The 5,017-nt window shown below is 35.3% G+C and overlaps 1 long non-coding RNA gene across 1 annotated transcript; it reads right to left on the reverse strand.

The window, feature by feature from the left end:
- Positions 1-913: 913 nt before the first annotated feature.
- LOC139678772 (uncharacterized) lies at positions 914-4,390 on the reverse strand. The gene is made up of 3 exons (XR_011699105.1): positions 4,348-4,390; positions 1,831-1,964; positions 914-1,049 (listed from the first exon to the last, which is right to left on the reverse strand). It is a non-coding gene; the product is annotated as an uncharacterized lncRNA (long non-coding RNA).
- Positions 4,391-5,017: the final 627 nt, after the last annotated feature.

Raw genomic sequence — 5,017 nt, forward strand, 5'->3', positions numbered from 1 at the left:
AATTCACGTGAGGTATTCTCATTTAATAACAGGAAAATGTTAAATAGATAAAAGTTTATGGTATTTTCTTAAGTTTTCATCAAATGTATTCCTCAAAAAATATGTATTAAAAATTCACTTAGAAGGGCTTGTGCTGTGTGTTAAGGAAAAACAGGAGTTATGTTTGTGTTAACAATCCAGATTGCACCTTTTCTTAATTCAACCAAGAAATACCCCCCAAAAATTGTGAGATTTGGGTACTAAAAACCACTTTCACAAATTCTTTACTTGTCAAGTGTAAAGAAACCATAAAAATATTAGTGAATAAGGTCTATGTGTTTTACAGTTCTTCACTATATATAAATAGTTTATTTGATTTTAAAGATATAAACCACAGACACAGTGTCTACCTTGCAATGAAATGATCAAATAAATAAAACTTCAGTTTGGCACAAGCTTAGCTGTCAGTTCTGATCTTAGTTTCAGTTCATAAGTCGAACTCTCTTGGAGGTGGAATGCTAAACCTTCACAGCACCTTCAGGACCAGCACTGAGGAGCAGGCAATGGAATGCAACAGGCAACAACACCCTTTAGAGGGCCAGAAGAATCAACTTCCTGATGTTTGGATAAAACCAATGTGAAAAGTCTCACTACAAGTCCAGTTTTATATTTCTTTAACTTTCTAATGGTCATGCACTGCTGGAACATGTAAGGCTGTAGCTCTACACCCACTTATGGGGGGAGGCAGACCTGCATACCATGGTAGATGTGTACTGCTTAAGCAGCAAACGTACTTAGAGTGAATTTTGCAAATTCCATCCCAAACGTAAACCTTTTACATACTGTCATATGATTTTCCCTTTCAGATGGAGGAGAATGAACTTGTACTTCAGATACAGATTTCAAACACTGATAATCTTCTTACCTCTACAGCACCTTGCCATATGATCTTAGGTAAGCTTCATTTCCCTTCTTTATAATGTTGATAAGGTGACTTTTCCAAGTGGCTGAGCTGTTGCCAAGATAAACTGGTGCTGAGTACAGTTCTTCCAAGGTCTTTGATCAGAAAGCTGAACAGAAAAAAAATTGCTAAATCATTTGCAATAAGTCATTCTCATTCTTGGCTTTCAAGGCTGGCTCCTGTGATCAGAGTTATGTAGGACTTTTAGACATCAAGAGGTCTTTCTATAACATTGATCTACCCTGGGTCTTTGCAAAACCAGCACTGGCTCCCAGCACTGGTCTGACCAGCTTCTGAGATCATGGAAATGAGCAGAAATGGCTGTTGCCCTCAAGAAGATAGATGCTGAGCATGCAGGAAATACATCCCTAGCTACATCCTTCACTGCCACCATCACAGTAAGCAATCTGGTTTTTGGTAGCTAAGAGTAGATAGATCAGTTTCAGGAAATTATTTCTCCAAATCACCCTCATTCATGCTGTTCTAGAGGAAACTGAATGCCAGTCTTTGAAAGTAGATGAGATGAGCTTAACTTTACCCTGTTTCAGGTGATCTGGAGATAACTCACAACAAGAAAAGCACCTGAAAATTAAAGATGGTTCCTTAACCCAAGAGAAAGCTATTTTTTTTAGAGGAGCATTTCTAGGTACAAGAGCTTTAGACAACAAAGAATATTAGACACTCTGATGAAAACCAAGATTTCAGCAGGGTCTGGGCACTTAGGAACAAGGCATCCTCTGACTAAGCATTTCTAAGACTCAAAATTTTCACCTAGGTGCCTAAACACAGTTGAAGTTTCCAACTGATCAGAATTCTCAATATTTCAGATGTAACTTATATATTTTTAGGAAGAAGTAACTTTCCACAAATGTAAAGAGAGACTGACTCACCATCCCCTCTGACAGGCACAAAGATCTGTGATATGGTGTGACAATTATAAGTTATAAAGTGTCCCTGATTCATTGTATGCAGCCATCTTTTTCCAGTTTCACGTGTTGCTTCTTTTCCCAGCAGTATTTTCTTCCTTAAAAACATTGGAAAATGACATAAACAATGTTATTTTCAATAATTTATTTCATTTTTCAAGATCTAATATGCTTGAATTTGAGCAACTCTCAGTAGGTAAATACTAACCTTCAGAACAAAGCAGAAGACTGTTGCACCCTCTTCTCTCAGAAAAAAGAGCAACAGAATTTGTCACCTCACAGTGGGCCTAATTCTGGGAAGTACTGAGTAACGGATACTCTGCAGGTAATAATGTGTGCAGGTAAGAATGACAAATTATTCCCAGCTTCTACTTGTTCACTATAGCACAAAAATTTTACTTAGTTGTAGTTTTACCAGGCAACATGTTTTTTGGGTGGTGGGTTTTGTTGGTTTTTTTGGTTGTTTTTTTTTTTTTCTTTTTGACTCAGGCTTCATGTTGATCTCAGAAGAATATTTGGCTATGCATATACCCTTCAAGTACAGTAACAGGGGAACTACTCTGCTTACTTTTCAAGGACCATTTACTCATCTTGAATTGAGCTAACCAAGCAGTGCATTAGGGATTTTATAAAGATTCTCATAATTCTGCCTAGCACACAATCCAAGCACAGAACTCTTACTGTATCAATAAGAATTTGTGACTAAAGAGAAAATATATACTTGTTGAGCAGCTAGTAGGATCCGGATTATGTTAATTGCAAATGGATTTTATAGATGGATTTTATTTCAAGTTATGGACATTGTCTTATCTTATTTTGATAACGTGTGAAGAGTCAGATGTGAAATTACCTGTATAATGTGTCCTAGGTTTTCACAATTTATGAGACAAAACTTTTCACAATTGATGAGAACCATAAAATAGTTTGGTCATGGTATGACATATTTTTCCTATTATTGCCATATTTCAAAAGGGAAAAACCTGATTTTCAAACCCAGAATATTGCTCTCTTTCATCTAAGATAACTTCAGGTCATCCAACCTTGGTAAGGAACTTTGAAAATATTGTATCAATTTTACTGATAGAATCCCCAGCTGAATACATAATTTGGGATTGCAGTGAAATGTGCATGGATGTAGACTGAACTGTTCATAGAATTATTGCTATTAGTGCTACTAAATGGTAGCAGAAGAACATGAATTATGAGTTAAAGGAGTACATCCCTACTAGAGAGACAACAGAGAAGAAGACTATTTTGCAGGTTTTATTTTGTTAACTTATTGAAGTTTGGTTCTGCACAATAAATTCTATTGCAGGAGTTAAGTGAGGCTCTGATAGAGAATCCACAATTGTCCGATTTTATATTGTTTATTTTTCCCAGTTCTTCAATTCCTTTATACATTTGAAAGTATTTCCACATAAAAGATGTTTCATTTTTCTTCAGTGGGACTATTAATGTGTACAAAACTTTACTGGGTACAAGTATTCTGTGTGCTGATAGAATTTTAGGAAATCAAGTCTAATGAGTGGTCAAGCAGTGCACAAAAATAACTCTAGAAGTCATAGAAACCATACTGAAGGCTGTCCTAAGGAATGTAGGGTTTCCGTCTCTAAAGGATCAGAATATAAGCAATGAAATGGAGAAGTGATTTTCAACCTTTTTGAATTTGCAGACAATCTAAACATATTTTTAGTGGAGAGAAATACCCATATAATATATTTAAGCTTGCAGATATTAAAACAGCTTTTCCAGGGACCACTGACAGGAAGCCCAAGGATCCCCAAGGGTTCACAGGCTACAAGCAAGAAATCACTGAAATTAATAATATCATATTATCTACTCCATTCTAGCTTTATTTCATAGGTTTGCCAAGGTGTCTTGAATCTACCTTATTAATTATATGGACTTATATTACTATACTCCTTATATATCAGGGAATGCCAAAATAATGTGAAGTGATTTTTTTGAATTTCATTACATCTCATCTAAGAAAAATTACATTTCATGAAGGAAAGAAAAGGAATAAAACAATTATTCCATTCATATACATTGTGCCAGTAATTTATAACTGATTTATCAATGACCATGCAGCTGCACTCACTCTATTTAAAAAAAAAAACCAACAAAACAAACAACCCTCATATAATGCTCACACAGTCTCTGAAAGCATAGCATCTTAATAAAGGAAGAGGAAGCCACCAGAGTAATTAGAAAGGTATATTGTGCTCCATATAATGGCAGAAGGATGTTTGTATTATAGTCCAACACATCATTAAGGATACAATTGTTATTTAATGTGACACAATCATCTTTCTACTCTTCATGAGATCCACTTAAGTAATTACTTTTCTTAGCTCATTGGCTCTATGAACTGACAGTTTAGCAAAGTGCTATGTCTAAAGAAATACTGTATCTCTATTTTTATAATACCCTACCTTTTTAGCTTGACTGTTACTGCTTACCTGGACTGTTATGGCTTACCTGGGACTGTCTGTTTTCTCATTTGAACAACTGTTGAGGGGAGCGGGCAGCAGAGGGGAAAACTGGAATGGGGAGGAGAGAGGGGAAAGAAATATCAAAAACTTACAAATCTGTCTTTAAAAATGTAAATATTAAATGAAAAGTGCCATTTCCTTTTTCTCTACAGTGTATCCCTTTCCCTCAGTCTTGTTTTTGAAACATATATACATAAGCATATGCCAAATTAATTGTTTGTACAATGTTTAATCATTTTAGTTTCTGTTAGCAGCAGAACACTAGCTCAGTAGTGCAGCACCTTGAGTTGCTTCTAATCTGATTTTAGGAGGAATAGTTTTACAAACTACAGTTTTCAAGATTTGGGAGAGTACTGTCTAGTGAAAGTTAGTGATGAACATTAACTAGCACATTATTTTACTTTATAATGTTTTTGCACTTATGACTGCAATAATATATGGGAGCAAACACGATCTATATACTCAAAGCTTTTTTGTGCGTTTTTTTCTTTGCTGTCATGCATATTTTAATATAAAGTTCAAGACCATCCTGCAGAACAAGCCCAGCATTCAGCAGACACAGCACTGAAGTGCAACATTTAAATTGCTCAACAGAATGCTTTCTTTTTTTTTTTTGTATTTTAAACTTAAAGCTCTCTTTCAAAGGATGTTGTAGT

This window comes from Pithys albifrons, chromosome 1 (genome assembly GCF_047495875.1).
Source record: "Pithys albifrons albifrons isolate INPA30051 chromosome 1, PitAlb_v1, whole genome shotgun sequence".
Classification (NCBI taxonomy): domain Eukaryota; kingdom Metazoa; phylum Chordata; class Aves; order Passeriformes; family Thamnophilidae; genus Pithys; species Pithys albifrons.